This window comes from Mytilus trossulus, chromosome 4 (genome assembly GCF_036588685.1).
Source record: "Mytilus trossulus isolate FHL-02 chromosome 4, PNRI_Mtr1.1.1.hap1, whole genome shotgun sequence".
NCBI classification, from domain to species: domain Eukaryota; kingdom Metazoa; phylum Mollusca; class Bivalvia; order Mytilida; family Mytilidae; genus Mytilus; species Mytilus trossulus.
The window spans coordinates 87,399,015-87,413,706 of NC_086376.1; the positions used below are offsets into that span (position 1 = coordinate 87,399,015).

At 34.5% G+C, this 14,692-nt stretch overlaps 2 protein-coding genes across 3 annotated transcripts in view; one reads left to right on the forward strand and one right to left on the reverse strand.

Annotated features, from left to right (window-relative positions):
• The window catches only part of LOC134716227 (probable phosphoglycerate mutase), a 31,084-nt gene extending 25,693 nt beyond the window's left edge, over positions 1–5,391 (reverse strand). Inside the window, exon 1 of the mRNA XM_063579090.1 lies at positions 5,272–5,391. The gene's annotated coding sequence lies outside the window, so the exon portion shown is untranslated. The remainder of the gene's footprint in view (positions 1–5,271) is intronic.
• The window catches only part of LOC134716225 (uncharacterized), a 29,387-nt gene continuing 19,209 nt past the window's right edge, over positions 4,515–14,692 (forward strand). Inside the window, exon 1 of one of the 2 annotated variants that reach the window (XM_063579085.1) lies at positions 4,515–4,648. The gene's annotated coding sequence lies outside the window, so the exon portion shown is untranslated. Of the gene's footprint in view, positions 4,649–8,615; positions 8,702–14,692 lie in introns of those variants that run through there. The other variant, XM_063579086.1, reaches the window with a different exon arrangement.

The following is a 14,692-nucleotide window of genomic DNA, read 5'->3' on the forward strand; positions in this document are numbered from 1 at the left end:
ATTTGTGCAATATTCCTGTAAAGCCAGGAACAGTATATCTAGCATGTATATGTTCCTGTTTTAGGAATCAGGGTAAAAAACTGTAGGAGAAGAAAAAAAAGTACCCTCTTTCATAAATTATACTGAAAAAAGACTAACTTCTCAAGTCTGACAAATGAGAAAAAATATCCTCAAACAATTCCATAACAGCAGGTGCACAACTTCAAAATATTTGCAATCTTCTTGTAAAGTTTCAGGGATCTGGGCTGAAATCTGTATAGAAGTTGATTACACAAATCTTGTACTCCCATAATTTTCTTGAAAAAAAGACATAATTCCCCAAGACTTGAAAAATGAGGGGAAAAAAAATCCACACACACTTCCATAATAGCAGGTGCACAATTGCAGCATGTGCAATTTTACTGTGAATTTTCAGAAATATGAAAACTAGAAAACTGTAGAAGCAATTAATTACACAAATTTGGTACTTTTCCGTGTACGGTTGCCTGCTCAACATCAACAAACTATAAGCTGGTTTTTGACTTTGTCAAACCTGGCCATATTTAGAATTTAATAATATTTTTGAGCCTTGTTAAATAATTGGTGGTAGTTTCTTGATTTTTGGCTATGTCATAGTATTATGAAGTGTAAAAAAAGTTCATGATATCTGTGATTTGGTTGAATTTTCTGTCATCTAACTAATTTATAGTCGTTGGGATATTTTGCAAGGAATGATTACTTAACAGCTAGTATAGGATAAATGATGCATACAAACAACCTGGGAATAGGATAACTTATGTGTCAGCAATAACCTGTGGAAAGGATAACTTATGTGTCAGCAATAACCTGTGGATAGGATAACTCATGTGTCAGTAACAATTTGTGGATAGGATAACTCGTGTGTCAGTAACAATTTGTGGATAGGATAACTCGTGTGTCAGTAACAATTTGTGGATAGGATAACTCGTGTGTCAGTAACAATCTGTGGATAGGATAACTCATTTGTCAGTAACAACATGGGGATAGGATAACTTATGTGTCAGTAACAACCTGTGGATAGGATAACTTATGTGTCAGCAAAAACATGTGGATAAGATAACTCGTGTGTCAGTAACAATCTGTGGAAAGGATAACCGATGTGTCAGTAACAATTTGTGGATAGGATTACTCATGTGTCGGCAATAACCTGTGGATAGGATTACTCATGTGTCGGCAATAACCTGTGGATAGGATAACTCATCTGTCAGCAACAACCTGTGGATAGGATAACTCATGTGTCAGTAACAATCTGTGGATAGGATAACTCATGTTTCAGTAACAATCTGTGGAAAGGATAACTCATGTGTCAGTAAAGATCTGTGAATAGGATAACTCATGTGTCATCAACAACCTGAGGATAGATAGGTTAATCTAAAAGTTATCAAAAACCTGGGGATAAGTAAATTTATGTTTCAGCAACAATCTGTGGATAGGATAACTCATGTGTCAGCAACAACCTGTGGATAGGATAACTCATGTGTCAGCAAAAACCTGTGGATAGGATAACTCATGTGTCAGTAACAATTTGTGGATAGGATAACGCATGTGTCATTAACAATTTGTGGATAGGATAACTCATGTGTCAGTAACAATTTGTGGATAGGATAATTCATGTTTCAGTAACAATCTGTGGATAGGGTAACTCATGTGTCAGTAACAACCCGTGGATAGGATAACTCATGTGTCAGTAACAATCTGTGGATATGATTACTCATGTGTCAGCAACAACCTGAAGATAGGATAACTCATGTGTCATCAACAATCTGTGGATAGGATAACTCATGTGTCAGTAACAATCTGTGGATATGATAACTCACGTGTCAGCAACAACCTGTGGATAGGATAACTCATGTGTCATCAACAATCTGTGGATAGGATAACTCATGTGTCAGTAACAATCTGTGGATATGATAACTCATGTGTCAGCAACAACCTGTGGAAAGGATAACTCATGTGTCAGCAACAATCTGTGGATAGGATAACTCATGTGTTGGCAATAACCTGTGGATAGGATAACTCATGTGTTAGCAACAACCTGTGGATAGGTTAACTCATGTGTCAGCAACAACCTTGGGATAGGTTAACTCATGTGTCAGCAAAAACCTGTGGATAGGATAACTCATGTGTCGGCAACAATCTGTGGATAGGATAACTCATGTGTCAGCAACAATCTGTGGATAGGATAACTCATGTGTCGGCAACAATCTGTGGATAGGATAACTCATGTGTCGGCAACAATCTGTGGATAGGATAACTCATGTGTCGGCAACAATCTGTGGATAGGATTACTCATGTGTCAGCAACAATCTGTGGATAGGTAACTCATGTGTCAGTAACAATCTGTGGATAGGATAACTCATGTGTCGGCAACAATCTGTGGATAGGATAACTCATGTGTCGGCAACAATCTGTGGATAGGATAACTCATGTGTCAGTAACAATATGTGGATAGGATAACTCATGTGTCGGCAACAACCTGTGGATAGGATAACTCATGTGTCGGCAACAATCTGTGGATAGGATAACTCATGTGTCAGTAACAATCAGTGGATAGGATAACTCATGTGTCAGCAAAAACCTGTGGATAGGATAACTCATGTGTCAGTAACAATTTGTGGATAGGATAACTCATGTGTCAGTAACAATTTGTGGATAGGATAATTCATGTTTCAGTAACAATCTGTTGATAGGGTAACTCATGTGTCAGCAAAAACCTGTGGATAGGATAACTCATGTGTCAGCAAAAACCTGTGGATAGGATAACTCATGTGTCAGTAACCATTTGTGGATAGGATAACTCATGTGTCAGTAACAACCTGTGGATAGGTTAACTCATGTGTCAGTAACAATCTGTGGATAGGATAACTAATTTGTCAGTAACAACATGGGGATAGGTAAACTTATGTGTCAGTAATAACCTGTGGATAGGATAACTCATTTGTCAGTAACAATCTGTGGATAGGATAACTAATTTGTCAGTAACAACATGGGGATAGGATAACTCATGTGTCAGTAACAATCTGTGGATAGGATAACTTATGTATCGGCAACAACCTGTGGATAGGATAACTCATGTGTCGGCAACAAGCTGTGGATAGGATAACTCATGTGTCGGCAATAACCTGTGGATAGGATAACTCATGTGTCGGCAACAATCTGTGGATAGGATAACTCATGTGTCAGTAACAATTTGTGGATAGGATAACTCATGTGTCAGTAACAATTTGTGGATAGGATAACTCATGTTTCGGCAATAACCTGTGGATAGGATAACTCATGTGTCGGCAACAATCTGTGGATAGGATAACTCATGTTTCGGCAATAACCTGATGATAGGATAACTCATGTGTCGGCAATAACCTGGGGTTTGAACAACTTATGTGTCATCAACAACCTGTGGATAGATAGGCTAACCTAAGTGTTTACAACAACCTGGGGACAAAATATTCCTCATCATCCGGCCTGCACATTACCTTGCGCATGCCGTAACCCCCAGTTTGCACACATATATATATTGTAGCAATTTGGTTATATCCATGGTATCGTATCGTCTAAATAAAACAATATTATGCATGGTTATGCATAGTTTTGTCTATAATCTTTTTTTCTGGAGACTCCTTGTCATGAATTAGAGAGATCCATCTTTTGACGTGGTAGCTTTCTGGTTTATGGCAAGATTGCACTTTTCTCCCGATCTTATTTCCATGATATTACCAAGTCGAAGACTCTCCTGAGTCGTTTACAATAAGAAGAATCTTGACGAATGGATCATTAATAGGTCGTTTAATCTATAGATTTATCAGCGTACATGGTTTTAATGTTGTTGAAGTAAATTTATAGTAGTGGTTCTCCGATAGATCCACGTACGCTTTAGGGAGCTACCATTTGATTTTTATGGGGGGGGGGCTAATCTCTGTCCTGCCTTTTTATTTTTCACTCTATTCGGTCCTGCTTTTTTTTTTTTTTTTTAGTTTATCCTGACTTCTTAAACATAAATCGTCATCCTGACTTTTTTTTTTGCAAGTGTCTCATCCTGCCTTTTTTTTTTTAACTCAAAACTCCTGTCCTGCCTATTTTTTCAAATTTCATCCTAGCCCCCGCACCCACCCACCCATCCCCCATAAAAATCAATTGGTAGCTCCCTTACTGCAATCGTGAAGATTTCTCGGAACATTTCCATGATTTGTTAAATTATTTTGTTTAGTCCTGGTGTTACATATAAGACTATATGGGTTTTTTTTAAACACACGTATACAGACCGCTATCATGATTTAGTCTACCCTAATTTCCTGGAAAAGTGATACTATTCTGCTGAAATATTGTTACCATGCAAAGATATCCGTACAAACAGACTTATTTCTAATTATTACAGATTGTTTTTATGTTTCACTATTTTTAAAAGAGTTCCTATATATATAATACGAAATTTAAGTCTGAATATTTAGATAAGTTTCTGTTTGTGTGATGTTTCGTTTACTCTAAAAGATACTCTCGTCAGATCAAGATATACATGTTGACAACTACTTAACTTATATTTATTGTGATATCACGATCCAGGAACCTTTTAATTTTAAACTATTTGTAAAGAGGAAGTAAGATAAATTGGAAGACGATATTTACAAGTTACAAGGTTAGTTCCATTTTCATTATCTACCACGTGTGCAATAGTTATACAACTTTTAAAACTATTATTTTTAAAACTGCATGTATATGCCTGCTATTCTAATTTCAACATTCTTTACGAAAGGCATCGAAAATTGGTCACAAATTTTAAATGAACAGAGTTATTTGAATTTTCAATGATGAAAGAATTTAAAATTTGTGGTTACCGATGGACGGAAGAAAGTAACTACTTATTAAGTGCATGCATGTAGTGCCATACTCAGAACGACGGATATAAGATAATAAACAAATGATGGTGAAGGAAAGGGGTTCGCAATGGTAAATTTAGACTGCTTCTGAAAAAGCGTTTGTATAGTAGGAGTGACATTTACAGTCGCGATGTAGTAGTTCCATGACACTTTCTTGGAATGTTCTAACCCTATGTTCAAAACACGCCACGGTGTTATCAATCTAGATGCGTATAGTGTTGTGAACTTTGGTTTAGAAAAGAGAGACGAAAAACACCCATAGGACATCCAAGCTTAAAGGTCGAGAATAAACTGACAACGCCATGGCTCACAAAAAAGACAAACAGACAAACAACAGTACACAAAAACCATCATTGAAAACTAAAGATTAAGCAACACTTACCCCAGCAGAAAACTGGGAGTTAGGGTTCTCAGGTGCCCCAGAAGAGTAATCTGATTATGTTCTTTTCGATATTTTGAAAGAATGTAACTACATAAGTACATGTTCTTATCATAATTAGCAGGACGAATATAAGTTAGTAAAACATGCTGGTGAGGGAGAAAGGTGCGCCATGGTAAATGTATACGGTAACTGCAAAGCGTTTGTACTACACCGTGTAAGAAACTCACACCAGTTTCAAAACACTCCCTTATTGAAATAAGAATATGTGGTATATAACAAATGAGTCAACTTTTCACCATAGTCCGAATGAAGTTCAATGTTTGCAACTTTATACCAACGTATTGGCGTCAAAAACAAGCAAAGTCCGAACCGTATAGTCCGCTATAAAAAAAATAGACCAGATACAACCAGTTTTGAAACATTTCAAACCAGCAGCCTGTTTAAAGACAAAACAATAAATGTTAAACAAAAATGACAGAAGGTAACCGTTAACAAAAACAGATTGTCCAGGCCTACTTAGGGACTGGTATATATAAAGAGTGAGGTAGGATTAAACATACGCGTGTTTGTGAGAGCTAACTGACTATCCCCTATACATAGTAACAATTCAACACAATGTCATACAAACAGTGACTTTTGTACTATGAAATTTTAATAGTCAAAAAGAAATATTGGAAAATCTTTTAACTGTTCAGCTTTAAGGACGACATCAAAATTTTAATGTAGGAAAGATGGTTAAAGTCCAAACTTATGTTAGGGCCGAAAATAAATCCATATTTTTCCATCTGAAAATCGCTGTCGAATAAACAAAACTTGCAGCAATTTTTATCCCCCCCCCCCCCTTCCACCAAGCTATTTGAATTAAATTTTTTATCCTACATTGATCTTTTGATGTCGTCCCTTCGTGATAGTTTTTAACTACGCATCTTTCTACACCCGATATATTCCAAATGTAAGTCGAAAAATAATATTTAATTAATTAATTAAAATCTCCTACGTAGCGACCAAGCATAAAAAACAGCGAGAGCCGGGAGATTCAAATTCAATATTAAAAACTTATCAACCAAGTTTTTACATAAGCATTCAGGACAAGAAGGTATTATATAGTGCATACATTCATGACACAAAAGGCCCACAAAGTGTCGTTAAGAACTATTAACAATGCTACATCTGTAGATGAAATTACATAATAATGTCATCATTGTCATTTAAAAGTCATTTATATTTCCGAATATATTATAATTATGTAATTCACCTTTTCTGTATAACAAAGCACTATGTTTCACTTAACACGACATTGGCTTTCAGGACGTCCGATTGTTTCTATCTACTCGTTCTTGTTTTAGTGGTATATGGGTCATTAAAAATATCGAATTTTCCGGCTGAACATGTTTGTTAAAAAATCATTTTCCAGGAAAACTGTAATAAACTAGTATAGTAATTTTTTTGAATGGAATTTTCTATAGCTTTTAACACAACTAACATCTTTATTGGTGAAATTTTAAAAAAAATTAACAAACTGAACGAATTCAATAGAGAGCTGCGCTATAAGCGCATGATACGCCCGTTGTCTTTTTAGCTTGTCTTTATGCTTTTAATGATTTTTTTCAACGAATAATTTTCCTTGGCCGTTTCTGACATTTTTTTTCAAGAAGAAAAATTCCACAACTGTACAACATCAATTCTGAAATTATTTAAAAAACAAAAGGGTACCTAGTTCAATAGATATATACAAGTCACCATAGTTTCATCATAAATTGCTGAAAGCTTTTTGATTTATTATCCGTAAAACTGGGGGGAAAACTCATTAAAAATAAGACTGCATAACACCAAAAATGTAAAATCTGAAATTTATACAAATCAAAAGGGATCTTACATGAATAGATATAAACAATTCACCATAGTTCATAAAAGTTGGTAAAAGTGTTATTGTCCAAACACTGGAAAAATCCCCATTGTTTAAGTATAAAAATTCATAACTTAAATTCGTGAAATCTTAAATTTATAAAAAATTAAAGGTATCTTAAGTCAACAGAGATAAGCTATTCACCAAAGTTTCATAAAATTTTGGGAAAGTGTTTATTCGAGTGATTGTCCGAAAACGGGAAAATCATCGGCCGCCTTTTTTTAAGCATAACAATTATAAGTCATAACATGGAAACGTAGAATTTGAAATTTATAATAATCGAAAGGGAACATACGTCAATTAATATAAACAATTCACCAAAGTTTCATTAAAGTTGATGGAAGCATTTTCAGTTATTGTCCGAAAACGGGAAATCCCCCCTTTAAAGGATAAAACTTCATTTATGATGATGACATCATCGGGAAACGAAATTTATAAAAATCGAAAGGTTACGTCAATAGATATAAACAATTCAACAAAGTTTCTTAAAAGTTGGCGGAAACGTTTTTTTTTAGTAATTGTCCGACGTGTGTGCGACGGACGGACGTACAATGGTGTACCATAATACGTCCCGTCTTAGACGGGCGTATAAAATGTATGTGAATATATGTGGTTTACACATAAAAAAATATATGATTATTTGAACTCAATTGAAGGTTGTAAACCATCTTTGCACTTTAGCTCAAACAGAGACATATATCTCTGCATGGCTCAAACAACTTATAATACAATTTTGATACGGCTTTGGATAACAGGATATACAAAACTACTGAATTTTGTAATATACGACCGTAACCGTACGTTTATGTTACCAAAAAAAAAAATAGGATAAAATTAAAACTGTGTGATATGTGAGGGAAGTTATTAATGTTGTGTTCAAGTTAAAGAGAGATTTTTTTTTATGATAACCGCTTTATTGCTCCAGGAAAAACAAGTCTAACATATAATCAACATGTTTGGGTACTATAGCCAAAAATCAGTCCTTTAAAAAATGACAAGCAATTGATAAATGTAAACTTCTTATGGACAAATTATAGAAATTTCTTAAGATAAAAGTATACGTACAGAAGTTTTATAATAAAAACTAGCCATTTAGTTATAAAAAAAATCTACGCATTTTTTTTTAATTTGAAGTTTCATATGACTTCAACAACTATCTTTACAAATTTTACAACTATTAACTAAGCAATGACGGTAAAATGGTAAAAATTATGCTCCGCCTCGTGTCCTTTGGTTTCAAATACAATTTCTTAAAACACTATTGTATCTGAAAGATGCATGTTATGTATATAATGATGGTAATATACGTATAATCTTATTCGTTGAACAGTATGATTCATTTATTATTTTAGGCTCGACGGTACTTTATATCCGCCCCTTTCTATCAGTATATAATAAAGAAGATTATTGGTATTTAGCTAAATTATAAAAGTGGTTCAATAATTATCTCCCTTGATCAAAAATATCAACACGGAAGAAGCTGAGCGTAAATAGTACAAACTGATGTTATCTGCTTGTTTAAAAGTAACATGCTATTTTTTGATACAATGATAAACTTAATTTCGCATCTAAATAATTTTAAATGAATATTTAGTCGTAATGTATGTATAACAATGCCACCTGTAGATTTTACTAATTGGGGCACCTGTCACCAAGCTTGTTGATGAGACTGACTGGATGACTCATCTAATCACTTAATTGAAACATTAAATTAATGGCGTAAATAATTGTATGACATGACAAATGCAAATCACAATGGTCTAATGAGTTATCTCATATTCATTGACTAATGAAGTATTATTTTATTGGTAATAAACTGTACAGCCACTTCACTGCCTGCTGCAGGTACTCAAACAGGTTTGGCATAGAATTATAACATTTAAATTTAACTTCCTATAGTCTAAAGTGAGGGATGAATATAAGTTTTTTTCTAATTAAAACATGTCCTTTTTTTCTTGAAATGGTGTGTATACATTTATACATTTAGGCAGCAACCATTTGATTTTTTTCTTTCAATTTTAGCATTACATATAGTGGCAGCTAAGGGTGAAACAAACAATTTTTTTTCTCAGGGTCAAAAACAAATTATTTTTTTCACCAAAAACCATTGAAAACTGGAAACAAACTTTTTTTTCCAAAAAAAAACATAGCCTCCCCCCCCACAGAAAATCAAATGGTTGCTGCCTTATGTTTGAATCAGTGACGACTTCACAACAGATTTTATCCATCAGATCACCAGCAGTGATGGTGATACAAGGCTAAAAATATATTTGTAGAGTCTTCACTGGTTCAGATGTATTTATAATATTATTATTTCTGTGACTTCATTTTACATTAATTTGTAAGATCCTTACAATACATGTAGATAATTCAGCTGATCTGTAACAATTCCATATTCATGCCTTATATAATTATCATGAACAGTGTTACATGTATGCTATATGTAGATTAAAATTGATGAGGAAAGGTATCACCCGGCCACCGATTTAAGCTTGGGATTTCAGGATTGACCCTTTTGTGATTCTGAAATCTATTTTCAAACTTAAAGAAGTCAGGATTTCATGTTTTTCAGCTCGGTATTTCGAGATCAGGACCCCTCTGACCCCCCCCCCCCCCTCATGTTTCCCCCTTCTATCAGATAATCAGACATGCATCACATGGTACATTGTATATCTTCAATTCATACATGTACTATTTTAAAATGATAGAATTAAACATTCTTTTCTGAACACTAATTCTTCCACATTGGCACAAGATGCCTTCCTTATCTTAATCCTTATATTACAAGGCTAAAAATATATTTGTAGAGTCTTCACTGGTTCAGATGTATTTATAATATTATTATTTCTGTGACTACATTTTACATTAATTTGTAAGATCCTTACAATACATGTAGATAATTCAGCTGATCTGTAACAATTCCATATTCATGCCTTATATAATTTATCATGAACAGTGTTACATGTATGCTACATGTAGATTAAAATTGATGAGGAAAGGTATCACCCGGCCACCGATTTAAGCTTGGGATTTCAGGATTGACCCTTTTGTGATTCTGAAATCTATTTTCAAACTTAAAGAAGTCAGGATTTCATGTTTTTCAGCTCGGTATTTCGGGATCAGGACCCCTCTGACCCCCCCTCATGTATCCCCCTTCTATCAGATAATCAGACATGCATCACATGGTACATTGTATATCTTCAATTCATACATGTACTATTTTAAAATGATAGAATTAAACATTCTTTTCTGAACACTAATTCTTCCACATTGGCACAAGATGCCTTCCTTATCTTAATCCTTATATTACAAGGCTAAAAATATATTTGTAGAGTCTTCACTGGTTCAGATGTATTTATAATATTATTATTTCTGTGACTACATTTTACATTAATTTGTAAGATCCTTACAATACATGTAGATAATTCAGCTGATCTGTAACAATTCCATATTCATGCCTTATATAATTTATCATGAACAGTGTTACATGTATGCTACATGTAGATTAAAATTGATGAGGAAAGGTATCACCCGGCCACCGATTTAAGCTTGGGATTTCAGGATTGACCCTTTTGTGATTCTGAAATCTATTTTCAAACTTAAAGAAGTCAGGATTTCATGTTTTTCAGCTCGGTATTTCGGGATCAGGACCCCTCTGACCCCCCCTCATGTATCCCCCTTCTATCAGATAATCAGACATGCATCACATGGTACATTGTATATCTTCAATTCATACATGTACTATTTTAAAATGATAGAATTAAACATTCTTTTCTGAACACTAATTCTTCCACATTGGCACAAGATGCCTTCCTTATCTTAATCCTTATATTACAAGGCTAAAAATATATTTGTAGAGTCTTCACTGGTTCAGATGTATTTATAATATTATTATTTCTGTGACTACATTTTACATTAATTTGTAAGATCCTTACAATACATGTAGATAATTCAGCTGATCTGTAACAATTCCATATTCATGCCTTATATAATTTATCATGAACAGTGTTACATGTATGCTACATGTAGATTAAAATTGATGAGGAAAGGTATCACCCGGCCACCGATTTAAGCTTGGGATTTCAGGATTGACCCTTTTGTGATTCTGAAATCTATTTTCAAACTTAAAGAAGTCAGGATTTCATGTTTTTCAGCTCGGTATTTCGAGATCAGGACCCCTCTGACCCCCCCCCCCCCCCTCATGTATCCCCCTTCTATCAGATAATCAGACATGCATCACATGGTACATTGTATATCTTCAATTCATACATGTACTATTTTAAAATGATAGAATTAAACATTCTTTTCTGAACACTAATTCTTCCACATTGGCACAAGACGCCTTCCTTATCTTAATTTATTAGTAAGCACAACACAACATGGAAGTTTATTTACTATTATGAAACAGAAAGTGATACATTTTAGCATATCTTGCATGTTTAACCTCAAAGAAATACAAATGTACCAAAACTATTCATTTAGTTTTAAAAAGTAATAGACCACTTTCGAGTTCATCCGTCACCGGCAAAAACTCGTCAATTATGCACGCCTTTATGACGTCATTTAACAGATAGAGGGGCTCGCCTGTATCCCTGCACTATTTACGTTCATCAAGCGTCTTAGTGATCGTCTTTGTGCAGGATAAACTAGAAATAATGGTTGCTCTGTAGGTACTTACTGACAATTCCCTAATGACAGCAGTGTTGATTGTCAATTTTGAGAATTCAATTTGCCGAATAATTCGTACAATATAGAATTATAGTTTTCCAACCACTCGCTCAACATTGAAAGGAAGTGACGATGCCCCTAAACGCACAAATGACGGTGATAAAGGCGCGTATAATTGACGAGTTTTTTCCGGTGACGGATGAACTCGAAAGTGGTCTATTGAACACCAGGGATGTCTGTTGTAATACATGTAATAGTGATAAAAATGTAATTTTTTTCCTTTCAAAGTTTAGAATATGGAAATATTTTCATTTAAGTATAAGCATGATAAGGTACGTACCAGGGTTTCCGCTGGCGGTCGACATTTTCGCAATTTGCGAAAAAATAATAATTGTGGCGATTAAAATTCGTCATTGGCGAAAGAATTTGGCGAAAGAAATATATATATCGATTTTATTTTCAGCCATCTTGTTTATTTACTTTTTTTCGAGTTTCTCTGACTTTACCGATCAGACAATACTCAGAATTCACCTTGAACTCGTTAAGATTTTGACAGAAAAGCAATAATCAGCTAATGCATTTATAGCTATGGTCAGCTACCGACTTCAGATGACTAAATAATAAAGGTGTTGAATGTATGATTTGGTTAAATGGCTTCATGCCACAAAAGGGATTTATAACCGCGTTGCGACGCACGTGTAAGAAGCAAAAATTTTGCGCTTCCTCTCCTTCTTTTAATGATATTCCAAAAAAAGAAAACTGTTGTTATGACGAAAAATGTTCAAGAGCAAAGAAGGTCTCTGATTTAAAACTTTATCATTTAAATTTCATATAGATCTTTGATTTGAGTGGGTACTTTAAAGTCGATTCAGTGACACACGTGTTTCAAGCATATAGTTTGACTTTTTTACGATGGTCTAGAAGTAGAAAAGAAAACTGTCGTTATGAAGAAATCTATTCAAAAGGTTGGCATGAGTTACCCTTCAATGTAATGACTTCACCTTGCACGAAGGATCAACTTCAAGTGATAAGGTGTTTTGTTTTGTTGGGGGAGGGGGGCTCGAAAAAAAGTAGAATTTAAAAAAAAAAATATTTTTGTGTTACTTGGCGAAAAAAATTATAAAGTGGCGAAAAATATATTGTTTTGGCGAAAGAGGTGGCGAAAAAAATAATTCACCCAGGGGAAACCCTGGTACGTACTGTACATGTATTTATTTTCAATTTTTCATAGGGGCCTCAGTGGCCAAGTTGTCTAAGCAGTTCTTTTATTGTAATTACTAGCAAGTCAACACTGAGGTTGTGAGTTCAAACTCTGCTCGTGCAGGTGCACTCAACTTCAATCTTAATTGACTAGAATTGTAAGTTTTCCTATTGTAGGTCAGTTGTTTTTTCCACCCATAAAAACTTACTGCCACAAAATAGCCCAAAGTGGCACTTAAAATTGATGATCAAACACCAACAATCAACCAATCAAATTTTTTCATAGATGGTAGAAATGGCAATTGATCTGTAGTTTATCAGGTGCATGTTTTAATTAAATAAGTTGATAATTTGTTTAAAAGCAAATACTTACAAATACAATCTATATGCATGATTAGGGACAATAAGTTTGTTTAAGGATTTAAGGAAACTGAAGCAATAAGTTAATGAACCTGTACATGTACAGATGATTTTTGACACATGCTTGCAGAGTACATATATTTCCTGTATTGGTCTTTGATAATAGTTTAATTACTGTTAGTCAAACATGATAGTTTTGACATGGGGAAAATAGAGGCACCATGAGTAAGATAAACAACTGTTGCCATTTGAAGTAAAAAATCTACATGTAACTTTGTGACGGTGGTCATGGTGGTGAAAGCTAATGCAATCCCTGCTTCTTTAAATTAAACTTGTCAGATTAAAATATTTATTTTCAAGGTACAAAATTTAATGAATTATTTCACCTTATGCTTCTAAAAATATTTACTTGCATGTATACATTTTTTGTTATACTTTACCGGTATCATTGGTTTATGACAATTTTTTTTACAACCACTGAAATCCTTATAAAGTTTTGTGCGGTCAAACATGTCTAAAGCATTAAATCTTTCATCTTGAGTACAATAAACTAGAGGCTCTCAAGAGCCTGTATTACTCACCTGATTCTACAAATGTACTTGGGTTTTTGAAATCATTTAAAAAAAATAATTGGCTAAAAGTAACAATATACCCTCATAAGGAAAGGAACATTCAGGCCATGTTTGATTTCATTCAATTCAGTGGTTCTCTAAAAGAAGTCATTTGTATGCATTTCTCATAGGGTCCTATGTTGGACTAGGTCCCCCCCACTGGCGACCGTCTTGGAAGATGGATCAACTACAAAGTAACAACACTTGGTCAGCACCTCATAAGGAACATTCATGCCATGTTTGGTTTCATTCCATTTAGTGGTTCTCTAAAAGAAGTCATTTGTATGCATTTCCCATAGGGTCCTATGTTAAACTAAGTCTTCCGCTGGCAGCCATCTTGGATGATGGATCGGCTACAAAGTAACAACACTTTGTCAGCACCTCATAAGGAACATTCGTGTCATGTTTGATTTCATTCCATTCAGTGGTTCTCTAAAAGAAATCATTTGTATGCATTTCCCTTAGGGTCCTATGTTAAACTAAGTCCCCCACTGGCGGCTATCTTGGATGATGGATCAGCTACAAAGTAACAACACTTGGTCAGCACCTCATGAGGAACATTCAGGCCATGTTTGATTTCATTCAATTCAGTGGTTCTCTTAAAGAAGTCATTTGTATGCATTTCCCTTAGGGTCCTATGTTAAACTAAGTCCCCCACTGACAGCTATCTTGGATA